Below are 19,307 nucleotides of genomic sequence, written 5' to 3'. Positions count from 1 at the left end.
AACTATAGTAAAATAAAAACAGAATTAAGTATAAAAAAATAAAATAACATAATCATAGTGGAGAATTTTAACACCACACTTATAGCAATGGACAGATCATCCAGGCAGAAAATCAACAAGGAAACACAGGCCTTAAATGATGCACTGGACTAGAAGACCATAGATATTTATAGACTTTAACATCCAAAGCAGCAGAATACATGTTCTTTTCAAGTGCGTATGGATCATCCTCCAGGATATTTTATATTCTAGGTCCTATAACAAGCCTAAGTAAAGTTAAGAAAATTAAAATCATATCAAGTGTCTTTTCCAACCACCACACTATGAGACTAGAAATCCACTACAAGAAACTGGGACCCAATTAAACATAAAAGCTTTTGCACAGCAAAAGAAACCGTTGAAGGAAAACAAAAGCAAAAGCCACCTTGTCAATGGGAGAAAATATTTGAAAATGATATCACTGTCAAGGGGTTAATATCCAAAATATATAGAGCTCATACAACTCAATATAAAAATAAAAAAAGTAATTGAGTATACATGTAAGGATAACCTGACCCCCTTGCTGTACAGTGGGAAAATAAAAAAAATTATAAAAAAAAAGTAATTGAAAAATGAGAAGTTCAGAATAGACATTTTTCCAAAGACTTATAGATAGCAAACACCTACATGAAGATTTGATCAACATTGCTAATCATCAAAGAAATGCAAATATCCCAATGCAGTACCACCTTATACCAGTTAGAATGGTTATCGTCAAAAAGTAATACAAATGGCAAATGTTGGTGAAGGTGTGGAGAAAAGGGAATCCTGTGCGTCGATGATGAGAATATAAACTGGTGCAGCCGCTATGGAAAATAGTATGGAGGTTCTTAAAAAACAAAACAAAACAAACAAAAAACAATAAAAATGAAAAACTAAAAATGGAATTACCACCTGAGACAGAAATCCTACTCCTGGGCATGTATCTGGAGAAAACCATAATTCAAGAAGACATATGCACCCCAATGTTCATAGTAGCACTACTCACAATAGCCAAAACATGAAAGCAACTTAAATGTACATAAATAGAGGAGCAGATAAAGAAAATATGATATATATATATATGTATATATCCATAATGGAATATTATTAATACATTAACAAGAGTGTTTAATGCTATTTGCAGCAACATGGATGGACCTGGAGGGTATTTTTCTAAGTAGAATAAGTCAGACAGAGAAAGACAGATAGTGTATGTTAGCACTGAAACAGGGAAACAAAAAATAAAACTAGTGAACATAACAAAATACAAACAGACTCACAGATATAGAGAAGAAACTAGTAGTTATCAGTGGAGAGAGGGAAAGGGACAGGGTCAAGAGTGGGTAGTGGACTAAGAGACACACACTAATACGTATCAAATAAACTGTAAAGATCCATAATAAGCAGGGAATATAGCTAATATTTTATAATAACTATAAATGGGGTATCATATATAAAATTTTTGAATCATTCTGTTGTGCACTTGAAATTAATGTAATATTGTAAATCAGCTCTATCTCATTAAGAAAAAAATTACTTGTAGAGACAATACTAAGAAGTAGGAACTAATCCTAATTTTCCATTTTACAGATGGAGAAACTGAAGCCCAGAGAGACAAAGTAGAAAATGTCAGATCAGTTTATGCAATCAAATAGAGCCAGATACAATGCCTTTAAGAAGTTGCTCTGGTTATACAATTACACTTGCTTAAGCGATATAGTCAGGATGTGTTCTTAGACCTGGTGACTCCAGAGCTTGTGCCTTAATGCTTCCTACTCAAAGTTAGTTGATGAACCAGGAGCATTTGCATCACCAGCATTTCTTCCCCAGTGGTGTGCTGGTGAGTGTTTTACAATAAGCTTTTGGGGGGAGTGTGTGTGGCAGAGTTCTTGCAGCATTTTCTAGCTTCCATGGTGTTAATAATCCTACCATGGCATATTACAAGCTGCCAATGTGAAGTCACTACCAGAGTCAACAAAAGGGTTTAAGGATTGGCTCTGTCAAGGAGGTTGAAGGCAGCTTCCCACACCACCGTACTTTAGACATATTGAATCAGAATCTTCATGTCAATCTCCAGGAATTCATATTGGTCAAGCCAGTGCTTTGTATTGCCTTGTTTTGTGGATTCCAATGAGGTGTTTGTTCTGGTCTGGTGTTTTGCTGCCCCTTTATCTCCCACCATGCTGAAATACATGGGAAGGGACTCCGGTTGGCAGTGATGGGGCAGAGCACAGATGCAGTTGTCCTTTTGATGTCTGAACTCCCGAGTGGGGCTCAGTGAGAATAGTGTTCAGGGAAATAATCTGCTGCCATTATGCAAGACTCTTCCTGACAGAGAAGAACATGTGTGCCACGAAACATCTGCGTATCAGAAGTTAGGATCTTTTGCTTTCCCCTGCTATTGAGTAAGCCATTTATTTTGCCATGCATGAGTGCATTCATCCTATATGCACACTGGATAGAAAATGCGGTAATAGCAAAGACCTAGACAAACTTCTAGAGGAAAACACAGGCCAAACACTCTCTGACATACGACAGCAATATACTCTCAGATCCACCTCCTAGAATAATGACAATAAAAATAAACAAATGGGACCTGATTAAACAAACATTTCTGCACAGCAAAGAAAATCCTAAACAAAATGAAAAGATAACCCACAGAATGGGAGAAAATACTTCCAAATGAAGCAACTGACAAGGGATTAATCTCCAAAATTTATAAAAACCTTCTGCAGCTCAATACTAAAAAAAAAAAAAAAATCAACCCCATCAAAAAATGGGCAGAAGATCTAAACAGACAATTTTCTAAAGAAGATATACAAATGGCCAAAAAACACATAGAAAGATGTTCAACATCACTCATTATTAGAGAAATGCAAATCAGAACTACTATAAGGCATCCCCTTATACTGGCCAGAATGGCCATCATCAAAAAGTCAACAAATAATAAATGCTGGAGAGGGTGTGGAGAAAAGGGAACCCTTTTCTACTGGTGGGAATGTAAAGTGATGCAACCACTGTGGAAAACAGTATGGCGTTTTCTCAGAAAACTAAAAATAGAATTACCATTTGATCCAGCAATCCCACTACTGGGAATCTATCCAGAGAAAACCCTGACTCTAAAAGATACATGTACCACAATATTCATCACAGCATTATATGCAATAGCCAAGACATGGAAACAACCTAAATGTCCATCCAGAGAAGTGGATAAAGAAGATATGGTACATATACACAATGGAATATTACTCAGCCATTAAAAGGAAAGAAAGAATGGCATTTGCAGCAATGTGGATGGACCTAGAAATTATCTTGCTAAGTGAAGTTAGTTAGATAGACACCAACATCATATGCTATCACTTACACGCGGCATCTGAAAAAAAGGACACAATGAACTTCTTTGCAGAACAGATACTGACTCACAGATATTGAAAAACTTATGGTTTCCAAATGAGACAGGTTGGGGCTGGGGGATGGACTGGGGGTTTGGGATGGAAATGCTATAAAACTGAGTTGTGATCATCTTTGTACAACCATAAATACAATAAAATTCATTGCGGAAAAAAGAAAATGCAGTAATAGGAAGGCTTGTATTTTACAGAACAATATATGCTTTTCTCTCAAACTGAAAAAAAGCACATTTTTTCTTGTTTTGTATGAACAAGACAGAGATTTACTTAAGGAAGTAAGTATTTTATAAATTAAGAATACTTTTATTTTTGCCCAATCTCCAGCATTCCTTCTTCCCATGGACTTAATATAGTAGTTAATGTATGAAAAAAAAAATACCCTAAGGGAGAGGGGATTTGAAAGTTACCTAAACAAACCTCTCTTGTGAGAGATGAGAAAGCTCAGGCCCAGTGAGTAAGAAAAGTGAGTTATCTGTCGCACTATCATGGAGCTAGTTAGTGATGGGGCCAAAGAAGTATTTTCGTTGCTCTTCTTAGGCCTCCATGCTCTTCTTACACTTACCCTTACAATCACCCCCCCTTCCCTCTCATCCATTCTGATGATTTCAAATACTGTCTATAAACTAATGAATCCCGAATCAGTTTTCTAGCCCAAATCTCATTAGCTTATAGACATCTTCATTTGAAAGCTTCATGGATGTCTCTCATTCACCACGTCTTCCTAATTTTTTCTTAAGGCAGTTTCTCCTGTGTTTCCTTAGCAGTCGCATTTCCCCATCAGAGTATTTATAATACTATATTTTAATTGTCAGCTTTCTTGTCTGTATATAGCACTGATTCTTAGCCCATGACAGCAGTGGCTATGTGTGGTTGATTGCTTGATCCCTAGCATCTATCAAAATACTTCATACTAGAGTGATCACAAAGTACTCAATCTAACAGTGGCAAATTATCTGCAGTTCCCCAGAGGGCAGAGATTGAAGCAAAGGATCATTAATACGACTTGCTAGGAAGTGCAATCCTTGGTAGGAGTTAGGGTTGGGGTAATTAAGCAGAGAATGAAAGAGAGCCAGTATAAAGACATGTTATCAATTTGGCCACCCAAGAAGTTGTTTAGTATCAGAGAGAGAAAAGGAGAATTCTTTATCCACTGGCTTCCCACCCCCACTGTTTATAGATTTTCCCCATGGAGCATTAACACCTTTTCACTTCCAAGTTATGCATGAGTGGGTGTCAAGTGGTTTTATGGTTTCTCACACCTCGAAGTCATCAGCAAACCCCAGCAAGGGATGCAGGAGGTGTGCAGAATGATATGTGAAGTGATGCCCAAATTAAGGTAGGTAGTTTATCCTGGACTGTCCATTTCTTTTGGGTAGTTCTTACCTCCAATGAATTGACATGACTACCAGAATGTCTTTAAAATATATCATCTTATCTGTTCCTCTACTGCTCTTTTTTTTTTTTTTTTTTTTTAAAGCTTAAAATCTCTCTGTTCCTCACTTACATTTATGCCGTGTCTTACTTGATCTTCCTGCCTCTGGTCCTCCCCCATTGTGAATCATTACTCTGATTCTAATCCATTAATGATGCTCCATTCCTGTCAAGATAAAATTTAATCTTATCACCATGACTTACAAGAACTTTCGTGATCTGATCCATTGAATTTAATCAGCTGCACCTGCTCCCATATCCCTTATTCTCCACACCAAGATTATTAAACTTTAGTCATCCAGAATGGCTTGCACTTCCCTGCATGGTTATGCTCTAGTACACCCCTGGAGATGGCAATGTTGCCTTCCTTCCTTGGAACACTAGTCTTTGTCCAGAAAGTTTTTTATCCTTCAAAACTCAACTGAGGCATTAGGATCTATAGAAATCCTACCCTGATGCCTTTGCTCTAGACAAATGATTCTTAAACCTCAGTGCGTCAGAATCATCTGGAGTGCTTTCAGAAATACAGATGGCTGGGCCCCACACCTGGGGTTTCTGACTCAATAGTAGATCTAGAGAGGGGCTCAAAAAATGTGTATTTCTAACATGTTCTCAGGTGATGCTTATGTTGCTAGTTCAGGACCACACTTTGAGAGACATAGCTCTAAAGATATGCTACTTTTCTTTTCATAACACTTTACAAAGCATATAGAGTAATTGGATAACTGATTTCTTTCCTCAATCAGCAAGTGTTCATTGGAGGGAAGGGGCAATGTGTTATCTCTCTATACCCTCACAATTGCTGCTGTACCTGGCACATAGATTCTGTGTTAATAGAGGAAAGGGAAAAAAGGAAAAAAAGACACTTTGGATCAAGTCTATAAGATAGAATTAAGAGTTCTTCTGAGTCACAAGCATAAAATAAAAAGAAATGATCATACCACAAAAAGAAAAAAAGGAACAAAGGAGAAACTTGGAATCAACAGGAAAATGAGGTTTAAAATGGCAATACATGTGTAGTTATTAATAATTACCTTAAAGGTCAGTGTACTGAATGCTCTAATCAAAAGACACAGAGTGGCAGACTGATAGAAAAATAAGTTTACTATATGCTTCCCATAAGAGACCTACCCTACCTTAGAACAGATTTAAGGTGAAAGTGTGGAGATGGAGAAAGATATTCAGGAGAATGGAAATGATGGGCGTGGGAATTGCAGAACTAATATCAGACAACATAGACTTTAAAACAAAGGCCATAAAGATGGATGAGAAGGGCACTATTTAGTGATGAAGGGATCAATTCAATAAGAAGATATTACGTTCTCAATATATATGCCCCCAATAAAGGAGCACCCAAAGACATAAAATAAATGCTAACAGACATAAAAGGGGAAATTGATGGGACTGTGATAAAATAGGAGACTCATGCCCCATTACATCAATGGACATATCTTCTGGACAGAAAATTAATAAGGAAACATAGATCCTAAATGATACAATAAAAAATATTTAATTGATATTTTAAGGACATTACATCCCCCAAAAGCATAATATACATTCTTTTCAAATGCACATGGAATATTCTCTAGGATTATCCATAGTCCAGGACATAAAATAACCTAAACAAATTTAAGAGAATAGAAATTATTTTAAGCATGAATCTAGAAATCACCACAGGAAGAGAAATGAGAAAAAACCAACTACATAGAGACTAAAGAACATGCTACTAAACAAACAGGCAAACAAACAAACAAAAATGGTTTGAAGAGGAAATCCAAAAGTATCTTGAGACAAATGACAATGAAAACACAATCATACAAAATCTATGGGATGACACAAAAGCAGTTCTTAGAGGGAAGTTCACAGCAATACAGGCCTTCCTCAAAAAACAAGAAAAATCTCAAATCTTAACATGTGATCTAAATAATTTGAAAGATAAGAACCAAAAAAAAAAACCTAAATTCAGCAGAAAGAGGAAATTATAAATATCAGAGAAGAAATCAATAAAATAGAGATTAAAAAACGACAGAAAAAAAATCAATAAAACCAAGATTTGGTTCTTTGAAAGGTAAATAAAATTGACAAACCTCTGGCCAGATTCACTGAGAAGAAAAGAGAAAGAGTCCAAATAGACAAAATAAGAAATGAAAAAGGAGAAATCTCAAAGGATACTGCAGAAATACAAAATACACAAGAAAATAAATAAACAAATACAGGTTAACATATTGGACAACTAGAAGAAATGGAAAACTTCCTAGAGAAAGACAGCCCACCAAAACTGAATTAAGAAGAAATAGATTCAGCAAAGTAGCAGAATATAGCATTAACATTCAGAAATCAGTCACATTTCTGTATACTAACAATGAAATATTAGAAAAGGAATCCAAAAATACAATACCTTTTAAAATTGCACCCCAAAATTCAAATACCTGGGACTACACCTGACCAAGGAGGTAAAGGACTTATATGCTGAGAACTATAAAACATGAATCAAGGAAATTAAAGAAGATGTAAAGAATAGAAGGATATTCTATGCTCCTGGGTTGGAACAATTAATATTGCAAAAATGGCTCTACTACCCAAAGCAATCTACAGATTCAATGCAAATTGAATGAATTTTTCACAGAACTAGAACAAACAATCCAAAAATGTATATGGAACCACAAAAGACCCAGAATTGCCAAAGCTATTCTGAGGAACAAAAACCAAGCAGGAAGCATAACTCTCCCAGACTTCAGGGAATATTACAAAGCCACAGTCATCAAGACAGTGTGGTCCTTGTACCGAAATAGACATACAGACCAATGAAACAGAATAGAGAACCCGGAAATAAACCTACCGAATGCGAGAAATATTTGCACACAATGCAAAAAAAAAAAGGGGGCTTAATCTCCAAAATATACAATTCATATAAATCAATAAAAATAAAAAATCCAATCAAATCACTTTGTTATATAGCAGAAAGTGGCACAACATTGTGAATCAACTATATTTTAATAAAAATTAAAAATGGAAAGAACTATGCCACACAATAACATGAATGCATCTCAAAAAAACTTAACATTGAATAAGAAAAGCTGGTTTTAAAAGAGGACCAAAAAAAAAAAAAAAAAAGGAAAAATAGGCAGAAAACCTAAACAGACATTTCTCCAAAGAAAACATACAGATGGCTAGTAGGCACACGAAAAAATGCTCAACAGTGCTAATTTTTAGAGAAATGAAAATCAAAACTGCAATGAGGTACCACTTCACACTGGTTCAGAATGGCCATCATTAATAAGTCTACAAATAACAAATGCTGGAGAGGACATGGAGAAAAGGGAACCCTCCCACACTGTTGGTGGGAATGTAAGTTGATTCAACCACTATGGAAAACAGTATGGAGGTACCTCAGGAAACGAAATATAGAACTACTGTATGATCAAGCAATCCTATTCCTGGGTATATATCTGGAGAAAATTATGATTCAAAAGATACATGTAACTCTATGTTCATTGCAGCACTATTCACAATAGCCAAGACATGGAAACAAATGTCCACCAACACATGAATGGATTAAGAAGATGTGGTGTATGTACACAATGGAATACTACTTGGTCATAAAAAGAGCAAAATAATGTCATTTGTAGCAATATAGATGCAACTAGAGATTCTCATTCTAAATAAGGTAAATGAGAAAGAGACAGATACCATATATCACTTATACATGAAATCATAAATATGACACAAATGAACTTATCTACAGAACAGAAACAAACTCTCTAGACATGGAGAACAGGTTTGTGGTTGCCAAAGGGGAAGAGGAGGGAGTGGATGGACTGGAAGTTTGGGGTCATTAGATGTAAATTATTACATTTAGAATGGACAAATAATAAGGTTTTACTACATAGCACAGGGAAGAAAAACCAGTATCCTGGGAAAGATCGTGATGGAAAATAATATAATAAAGAGTATATTATATGTATAATTGAGTCACTTTGCTGTACAGAAATTGGCACATTATATATCAACTATATTTTAATTAAAAAGAAAAAGAATTTGAAAGAGTCCTTCTGAGTACACCTGCATACCAATATGCTTTCTTTTTGGCACAAAATAATATCATACTACAAAGTTCGTATATTTTACTAAAGATAGCGGAGCCAGTGCAGTGAAGTGATTATACCTATGGGGTCTGATATCACACAGCACGATTTCGACTCCTGGGTAAACAGTGTGATATTAGGTCTACTACATAATCCCTCTCTAAAATTTAGTTTTTACTCTCACAAACTGGGAATAATAAAAATGTTAGCTGGAGTTCCCATTACGTCTCAGCAGTAACGAACATGACTAGGATCCATGAGGACATGGGTTCAATCCCTGACCTCATATAAGGGGTTAAGGATCTAGCATTACCATGAGCTGCGGTGTGGGTTGCAGATGCAGCTTGGAGTTGGTGTTGCTGTGGCTGTAGTGTAGGCTGGCAGCTGTAGCTCTGATTCAACGCCTGGCCTGGGAACTTCCATATGCATTGGGTGCAGCCCTAAAAAGACTAAATAAATAAATAAATAAATAAATAAAATGTGTTAGCTAATAGGGTTGTTCTCATATTTAACTAAGGTAAAACTCAGTGTTTTTATAATCCTTAGCATAACATAATCACCCAATAAATGTTAACCACCATTTTATTATCTGTTCCTTTAAATAGCCTAGTTCCAAAATGATGTGATTTTAATGATTTAACACACAAGAGCACCAAAAAACAAATATAAGCTAAATTGCTTTTGTCTTAGGTATTTTTTTGTGCTTTGCATCACTGTTTATTTAAGACTCCACATGTATTTAACTCAGATGATTGTTATCAAGGTGGAACAATGGATTCAGGAGGAAACTGATTTTGAGTGTATAAAATAAGTTGTACATTTTCTACTTGAAATCCATTTAAAAATATTCATATCACAAAGGGAAAAACAATCTTCAAAAGGACCCATCTGCTAAAAGAATATCTCCACTAAAATAACTTATGGTTAAAAGACAGTTTTATCTAAAGATCTCAAAAGAATACAGTCATTAATTAAATATTCCTCCGAAATATCATTAACATATGCTGTGTTAATTTTATTGTTAGAAAATGTCTGTCAAATGAAAATGTTCAGAAAGAGGATTCTGGTGCTCCCATTAGTAATCTAGGCCAGAAGGTAAAACACAACAGAGAGAGGATGAACCTGAGAAGAAAGACTTTTTAGCCAACTGTACTAAGTCATCTGTAGACATTTCATAAAAATGATCTTTCTCTCAAAGACTCCAAGCACAAAGGAAATAATCTGTAATCATTTGAATAGAGTTCCTTCTCCTCTTTCTGCTCATTTATTCAACTGTTCAATAAGTAGTTTGAATCTAAGACGTTTCAGGCGAGGCCAAGCATTTATCTTGCATTATGTCATCCAATTTTATACTTATTTACAAAGTAGATACTATGATTGACTCTACTTATAGAACAGAAGTTGTAGGAATTAAGGAATGCAAAAGAACAGGAAATAATGAATGTTGGCGATGGTGTGGAGATATTGGAAGACTTATATAGCTAGTGGTGCAGCCACTGTGGAAAGAAGAATGGCAGTTTCTCAAAAAATAAACATCAAATTACCAAATGATCCAGTAATTTCACTCCTGGGTATACACCAAAAATACTTGAAAAGACTCAACAGATATTTATATATTCACCTACATTGCTGCATAATTCACAAGAACCAAAAGGTGGAAGCAACCCACATATCCAACGACAGATTAACAGATGAACAAAGGTGATATACACAAAAATGGAATATTATTCAGCCTCAATAAGGCAATTCTTACTCATGCTACAACGTGGATAAACCTTGAAACCATCATAAAAGGATAAATACTGTATGATTCCACTTATATGAGGTGCCTAGAGTGGTCTAATCCATAGAGATGGAAAGTAGAGGACCAGTGGCTGCCAGGGGCTTGGAAGAAGGGGAGGTAGTGTTTAGTGAGCACAGTTTCGAAAGATGAAATAGTTCTACAGATGGGTAGTGACGATGAAGAACACTGTGGAGAGACTTGATGCCTCTAACTGAACACTTAAAGTGGTTAAAACAGCAAATTTTGTTATGTACATTTTACCAAAATAAAATCCAGTTAAAAAAAGAACAGTTCATTAAAAGTGTATCTAGAATTGAAAAAGGTGCCTGAGTCACAGAGAAACTGGAGAACGGACTGTTTCTAAGTCCCCTGTGCTGCCCTGCAGTGTTCCGCTACACTGGACATGCCGGGCAGCCAAAGGGGGCCTGGAAATGGCTGTCTGAATGGGAACATAAGAACGATTATGTGCGCAAATTATAAATTTATTAATTAACATAATTCCTTGTGAATTTTAAATAGTGTATTCTGAAAGCAGTACACTAATTTGGAATAATGATTTTCTCCAGTCTCATTTTTCGTGGAAGTATCTGATTTAAACTCTGAATCTACATCTTCTTTGCCCTTTCTAGAACCAAATTTTGAGTTTTCTAAAAACTTTCCAGAGTAAATGATTTTCACTACTGTTTACACTATGTTTTAATGTTCGGGACATAGTACTTTTGGCATCTGTGTCTGCGATATCATGGAAATGTTATTCTAAGCGGTGAGTACTTAATCGTTTGGTTTTGATGGCTATTTTTTCTTATTCATCTTATATGCACCTTAATGTATACATATTATAATAATTAAATATAGTGTATGGAATGTAATGTGTATATTATACTGTAACAGGTGTATATTGTTTATACTTACATACCATAGTCACGTAACTTATTGTATGCATCCTCAAAATGTGATACACATATCTTTCTTAAAATTACAGTCAACACTTTCAATTATAAAATTACACATCCAAGGAACAATTTCTGAATTCATGTTATTTTTTAATAGATTCTGTCAAGTAATATTTTTGTACACTCCAAGATAGCAATGATTGATTCTTAGGCTAAAATGATTTATTCAAAGAGTACTTTTTTCAAAATTAAGTATTTAAAAAAACATTCTGAAATATGAAGGACTTGTTAGAGTGCTAATGATATCATTTTCTTTTCTGAAAGAGACATTTTTTGAGTGGTGGACTAAAAATGTTATTGTTTTATATTAAGCATACATAGTATGGTATTCAAGGCAGAAATTTTATAAAGATTTTGGAAAGTGACTCAAGAGGGTTAGCCTTATTTTCATTCTCTTTATTTTTCTGTCTCCCATGGTATCTCTTTTATCCTAAGATGATTCTTCCTGAGTCATAAAATAGCAGCCAATGGTACTGTGAATAAGAAGAAAGGGAGAATGGGAAAGGAGCGGGGAGAGAGAGAGGGAGAGACAGAGAGCTAGCCAGTACTGTTCTTCCAACCATCCAACCAAAGTATTTCATCAGATGATGAGGCCAAATTATTATATGCTCACCCTTGAATCAATCCAGGTGACCAGAGAAATGTCAAGTGTAAAGTGACTTGTGCCAGTTAGAGTGACCCTCTGAGGCTGGAGATGGATAAGTCCTCTCCAGCCTGGATGGCTATCCCACAGTAAGGGAGGAATGAAATAGATGCGGGTGAGTCCCCGGCGTGCTTCAGTGTAAGTAAGCAACGTTGACTTCCCTGGGGATACTGCACCGTAAGTGCCAAAGCACTCGCATGTCTGTGCTCTCATTTCATTTCCAGAACAGCTCTCGAGTAATGTGGGTGAGGACACTGAGTTCAGTGTGGTTAAGGTACCTTGAACTCATAATGACTCTCCTTCAACTCCAGGTTCAGCACTTTCTGGACACTTGCTCGTTTCATCAAAATAACTAGTTGAAAAGTGAATAATTCAGCTCACTACACAGTTGGCTTCCTATTGTCTAAAGAGACTTGCCATATTGAATTTTAAAACTTTTGCTGGCCTCTTCCTCCAAAATGGTAGTGAGGGACAGTAGACCAGGAGTTCCTGTCATGACTCAGCGGAAATTAGTTTGACTAGGAACCATGAGGACGTGGGTTCAATCCCTGGCTTCACTCAGTGAGTTAAGGATCTGGCATTGCCGTGAGCTGTGGTGTAGGTCACAGACATGGCTTGGATCTCGCATTGCTGTGGCTCTGGTGTAGGCCAGCAGCTACAACTCCAACTGGACTCCTAGCCTGGGAACCTCCCTATGATGATGGTGTGGCCATAAAAAGACAAAAAAAAAAAAAAAAAGTGCCAGTAGATCATGTTGCTTAGGGAGATAAAGAAGAGTCAGAAATCACACCTGCCTTAGTTAGCATCTTTGTTCTCTAACAGCTTCTCAGTGAAACAGGGTCATAGACTGAAAGTCCATTTTCTATTTTTGTTTTAGAAAGTTTGTCATTACCGTTCTACTACTGTAATTGGGAGTTGTGACATCATTTTTGTGTTCTCTCTAGACAGCAATATAAGAGAAGCCTAGGTATCAATAGGCCAGGAGAGCTAGAGTCCATCTAGAAGCTTCCCAGTGCTCCAGAGAACACTATTCAATGTTCTTAATAAATCATAATGGAAAAGGATAGAAAAAGATATTTCTGTATCATCTTGCAGAAATTAACACAACAATGTAAATCAAGTATACCTCAATAAAAACAAAAGAAACTCTCCAGTGATCAAGGGAAGGGATCTATGTGACAATTTGCCACAAGTCTCAGAGAATGGAGGATTCTTGAATAAAATCTCCTAGAAAATATCTCCAAATTGGAAGAAAATCCTTCACTGGCAGGCTTGTTCACCTTGTTTCTACTGGTCATGTCCATTAACTATGGATCTTGGTGATTATAATAGGAAATGGCTGGGCTGAGGAAATTTTGAAAATATAAAATTTAGTAATAATTAACTCCTAATGCTGGTTTTAATATATTCCATTGTCTGCTTTCGCAATGCCATTGAATGTCACAATGTCAACAGTATTCCCTAAAATTTTTGTGGTCATATGTATTTTCTTTTTCTATGTTTTCTCGGTGCCCTAAAGAGCTTACAACTCTTTGTGGATGCACATTGAGAAGATGGGTCTACTGGTAGTGACAAACAAACCCAAGGAGTGAAATGCTCATCCAATATACACACCCACAGACAGGTATTAATACTATAAAATGGAAAGAAATACTCATACGATAGAGGTTAAATTCTATAATTACTGGACAAAGCCCTTTGCCAAATACTGAGAATAGAAGAATGGATCAGATCTATTTTTTTCTCTTTAAAATATAAAACAAAGGGGGTCAGATATACAAAGACAGTAAAATACATTAGACTTTATTTAATGGTAATAATTTACATACATTCCAAATCTAGTAGAGAAGAGGCATCTATTTGACCAAAAAAAAAAGTAACAAAGAGTACAGATAAATGTCAAATATGGGGTGCTGTTAATACATGATGGGGAAGGGAGTTCCCAATGTGGTGCAGTGGAAATGAACCCGATGAGGATCCATGAGGATGTGGGTTCAATCCCCGCCCTCGTTCAGGGGGTCAGGGATCTGGCATTGCCGAGAGCCATGGTGTAGGTCCCGTGTTGTTGTGGCTGTGGTGTAGGCTGGCAGCTGTAGCTCCAATTTAGCCTCTAGCCTGGGAACTTCCATATGGTGCACGTGCACCTCTAAAATGCAAAACATAATGAATGAATGAATGTTTAGGAAAATCAGAAGACAGAGGCTCCCCAAAGGGTCTTCTCAGAGGAGATAGGATTTTGGGTGAGATACTATGAAAAAGAAAGCTTCAGACAGGCAATGAGTGGGTTCAGTGTTAGTGAATTCACAGTGAGATGGATGATGTTTGTTTCAGGAGACATGTGCTCAAGTCCAAAAATAGAAAAAAAGTAAAAAAAGGAAGAATGGTTTGAGCCCAACTTGCAGTATGCCTTTGAGAAGTGACTGAGCTCTGTTAATCCCTTGCCAGACGTGCTGCTTAGCATCCACTACAAATTCTCTTACTTGCTCTAGGTCAGGAGTGTAAGAACGCATGCCTAATTATAGTATTCCCAAAGTCCTCAGCATCATTCTCCTCAGCCCACAAACCACACAAACACACATCCATACACTGTTCCCTACATTACAGCTCCTATTGTTTTTTCGGTGAAGATTCATTTTTTCAGCTCATTAGCAAATTTGGGATTTTTCTGCTAATATATCTGGGCTTCAGATACAGTATTTCCTTTAGCTGGTGAATTACATGAATTTTTGCTGCAGATTAGGACTTTATTTCTTCCTAGTCTTTTTCATACTGTCACACTGTTACTATAGAATTTAAATCAGTAATGCATTTAGGTAGATTGTTTCTATGGAAAACACAAATCAAGATAGAGTCATAGCATATCTAATTTGCTGTGCACAGTTGGTATTTGATAAAAGGCTGTAACTGAAATTCATCTCCTGTTTTATGCTCTCTTATCATGGTGATTATCATGGAGATTAAGGGAAGCAAAGCAAAACAAAGCAAAGCTTTCATTTTGGGGAAAAAACAAGTAAATATGAGTAACAATCACTAAAAGAGACATGATATTTATGGAATGGTGTTGATACTTTGAAACTGGTTGTGTCTAACTATACATCAACATTTTGTTCAAAATCTGAACTATTAATAGTAAAATATCTAATCTAAAACTTTATGTGGTTTTGAAAAAGCTGAAAACACAAAGGCAAGGATGGAGATAATAGAAAAATTGGATGATTGTTTAGTTTAAGGAAAACTTGGACCCTTTATCATTTCATGAAGCTGAGAATTCCTGCGAGATGCGTTCTTGATGGATTCTTTTCAAATTGCCCATCAGCATGTGAGAACAGCATGAGAGTGAAGCGGAGGCACTTCAGCCTCTGTATACTGTCACCTCCAAAGGTCAAAAGACTATTTACATTTACCTCCAAAGGTCAAATACATTCTACCCTGATCTTCCACAATAACTGTTTTATGAACAAACTTCAAGATAGAAGCGACTGTCCAAACTCCATTGAAGAGTTGAAAAATAATAACTTAAATTTTCTTTAATGTGTCAAAATTTGTTTATGATGGAGGTAATATATAGTCATTGAAAATAGAGAAAATGCAGAAATACCTAAAATGAAAACATAAAATCACTCAAGATGCATACTTTGTTATTAATATTTTGCTAGTCTATGACAGTAATTTGTTTATCATCAAATGCACACATAATATTCATATATTCATTAATTTACTAGTGTATTATGGAAAGAAGAAAGGAAGGAAGGAGGGAAGGAAGGAGAGATGCATGCTTTGTTTTGGGCGTTTTTCTAAATACTGGGAATTTGGTGATAAACAGATCAGACCCAGTTCATACTATTACAAAATTTGACTATCTAGTTTTGATCACTGCTTTTTTTCTTATAGAATGAAATACTATGAAATACTTGAATTCATAATTTTTTAACCTAATACCATTCCATTATATGAATGCCATATTTTATTTATCCATTTCTCTATTGAAAAGACTATTTTACTTCCAAGGTTTGACTTTTACCTGTAGCAATGAAAGAACTATTCTTGCTAACAAGCCTCATTATAAATGATTATTTCCTTAGGAAAGACTTCTAGAACAGGATTACTGGATTAAACTTTCTAAAGGTTCTTGGTTCCAACTGCCAACATGGTTGGGACAGGAGAATTCAGAGCATACATTCCCAGGATGCTGAAATCAGACCTCCATCTGTCTGTGTTTTGAAGGAGAAAGGGAAAAGCAGATGTCTTTCCAGTTTATAAGGATAATAGGTATGAAAGTTGTGGGTTTTTTTATTACGTCATTGTTAATGAGTGAAACCACTCTGCCTGTACCATCAGTTGGAAAGGCTACAGAAACAGAGTAGCATTCAGTTATTTTTTTGCCTCATTCACATAAAGAACAAGGAACTAATTAATTCTGACATTTGAAAGGGTCTTTGATGCCACAATAAAAAAATTTAAAAAAAACCTCCGAAAGTATCTGTGTGTGTAACTTTGGAGGAGGAAGTGATTCTGGTATCATTTTACTCGTATTCACAGCTTCCATTCAAACACTCCTAGCGAATGTGATCTTGCCTTCAAGTTAAGAGGCTTCAACTTAAACACTCAAGGGAAACGGCAACATGATTACAGCACCGGTTGGGATTGGCCCATGCTTGACAACCAGCCAGGCTCAGCCTATTGCCAGCTGGGTGCTAAGAGAGTACAGTGACTATGGTTTTGGAATGTGCTCCTATAATCCACTCTGAATTTGGAATACATAAATCTCTGTCCCTGGGAGCATGTGCATCGTGGGAAATGCCAGGGTCTTTGTTTTTCTGTCTTTGATATATTTTTTGCCTCCTTGAATTAGCAATCATGTTGGGTTATCAAAGATATCCCTAGTCTTAAATTGAGTTTTTAAAAATTGAATAATGGATTTATAATATATTAGTTTTAGTTATACAGCATAATGATTAAATATTTTGAGATTATAGTCCCCTTAAAGTTATTAGCAAACAAGGGCTATAATTCCCTGTGCTAGACACTATATCTTTATTGGTTATCTTTTTATACATACTAGTTTGTAATCTCTTAATCCTCTACCCCTGTCCTGCTCCTTCCCTCACCCATCTCACTAGTGGTAACTACTAGTTTGTTCTCTTTATCTGTGAGCATGTTTCTGCTTTGTCATAAGCATTTGTTTTATTTTATAGATTCCATGTATAAGTAATAAGAGAGTATTGGTCTTTCTATCATACGGTAGTTCTTTTTTTTAAGTTTTGTGAGGAATTTCCTTGCTCTTCTCCATTGTGGCTACACCAGTTTACATTTCCACCAACAGCATACCAGTGTTCCCTTTTCTTCATATCCTTGCCCACATTAGTTATTTATACTTTTTTTTTTTTTTCCTTTTAGGGCTGCACCCATGGCATATGGAAGTTCCCAGGCTAGGGGTTGAATTGGGACTGTAGTTGCTGGTCACAGCCACAGCAGTGCCAGATCCGAGCCATGTCTGCAAACTACACTGTAGCTTATGGCAATGCTGGATCCTTAAGTCACTGAGTGAGACCAGAGATCAAACCCGCATCCTCATGGATACTAGTCAGATTCATTACTGGTGAACCATAATGGGAACTCCAGTTTGCAGATTTTTTTGATGATAGCCATTTTAACAGGTGTGAGGTGATTATACCATTGTGGTTTTTATTTGTATTTCTCTAATACTTAGCAATGTTAAGCATTTCTTTCATGTGCCTGTTACTCATCTTTATGTCTTCTTTGGAATAATGTTAAGTTTTTGTCCATTTTTAAACTGGGTTGTTAGTTTTTTTTTATATTGAGTTATCTGAGCTGTTTATATATTTTGGATATTAACAACCCCTTGTTGCAAATATTTTGTCCCATTCATGAATTCATCTTTTCATTTTGTTCATAGTTCCCTTTGCTGTACAAAATATTTAAGTTGAATTAGGTCCCATTTGTTTATTTTTTTGCTTTTATTGCTTTTGCTTTAGGATACTGATTCCCAGCACTCAAATAGCTATAATTTATGTCAAAGAGTGTTCTGCCTTTGTTATCTTCTTGGAGTTTTATGGTTTCGGTTCTTATATTTAGGTCTTTAATACAAATTTTATTTTATTTTGCATATCATGTGAGGAAATAGTCTAATATTATTGCTTTACATGTAGCTGTCCAGTTTTCCCAGCAAGTGTTTTTGCCTCCCTTTTAGGTATATTAATCTCTGAAATTCATTCTAAGAGGCTACCAAAACTGTGATACTAAAACCAGACAAAGACACTACAAAAAAGAAAATAATTGGCCAATATCTCTCATGAATATAGATATAAAATTATCAACAAAATATTAGAAAACTGAATCCAATGATAAATGCAAAGGATCAAACACTCTTATCAACTGAGATTTAGTCCGTGAATGCAAGGATAAATCAATATTCATAAATCAATCAATGTAATACACTACATTAACAAAGGCAGGATAAAAATCACACAATCATCTCAACAGACACTGACCAAGTTAATGAAAAAGTCAACATCCATTCACGATCAAAAAATACATCAAAATGGTTACAGAGGACTCATATCTCAATATAATAAAGGCCATTTATGACAAACTCATAGCCAACATAATACACGATGGTTAAAAATTGAAAGTCTTTCTTCTAAATTCAAGAAAAAGACTAGGATGCCTTCTCTGTCCACTTCTCTTTAATATAGTATTGGAAGTCCTAGCCATAGCAACCAGACAAGAAAAAGAAATTAAAGGCATCCAAATTTGAAGAGAAGAGGTAAAACTGTCACTATTTGCAAATGACATGATACTATATATAGAAAACCCTAAAGTCTCCACCAAAAAACTGTTAGAATTAATAAACGAATTAAGTTGCAGAATTAAATGGTGGTTTTATTAATCTCAAATGGTGTTTTACAGTTGAACAAATGAATTGAATATTTGTTAAACTAAGGTCCTACTAATTTTTCT

General features: G+C 35.7%; 1 long non-coding RNA gene across 2 annotated transcripts in view; it reads right to left on the bottom strand.

Moving 5' to 3' along the window:
• The window catches only part of LOC146405807 (uncharacterized), a 382,566-nt gene that overhangs the window by 147,690 nt on the left and 215,569 nt on the right, over positions 1-19,307 (bottom strand). Inside the window, exon 3 of one of the 2 annotated variants that reach the window (XR_014838977.1) lies at positions 4,936-5,028. The exons of the other annotated variant lie outside the window; for it this stretch is intronic. This is a non-coding gene — a long non-coding RNA (uncharacterized LOC146405807). The remainder of the gene's footprint in view (positions 1-4,935; positions 5,029-19,307) is intronic. 2 annotated transcript variants of the gene reach the window in all.

The sequence above is a fragment of the Sus scrofa genome, chromosome 2 (genome assembly GCF_054392235.1).
Source record: "Sus scrofa isolate SSC_HxYL_T2T_F1_AM1 chromosome 2, Sscrofa_HxYL_maternal_Yorkshire_Landrace_v2.0, whole genome shotgun sequence".
NCBI lineage: Eukaryota > Metazoa > Chordata > Mammalia > Artiodactyla > Suidae > Sus > Sus scrofa.
This window is presented reverse-complemented; position numbering and strand designations above follow the sequence as displayed.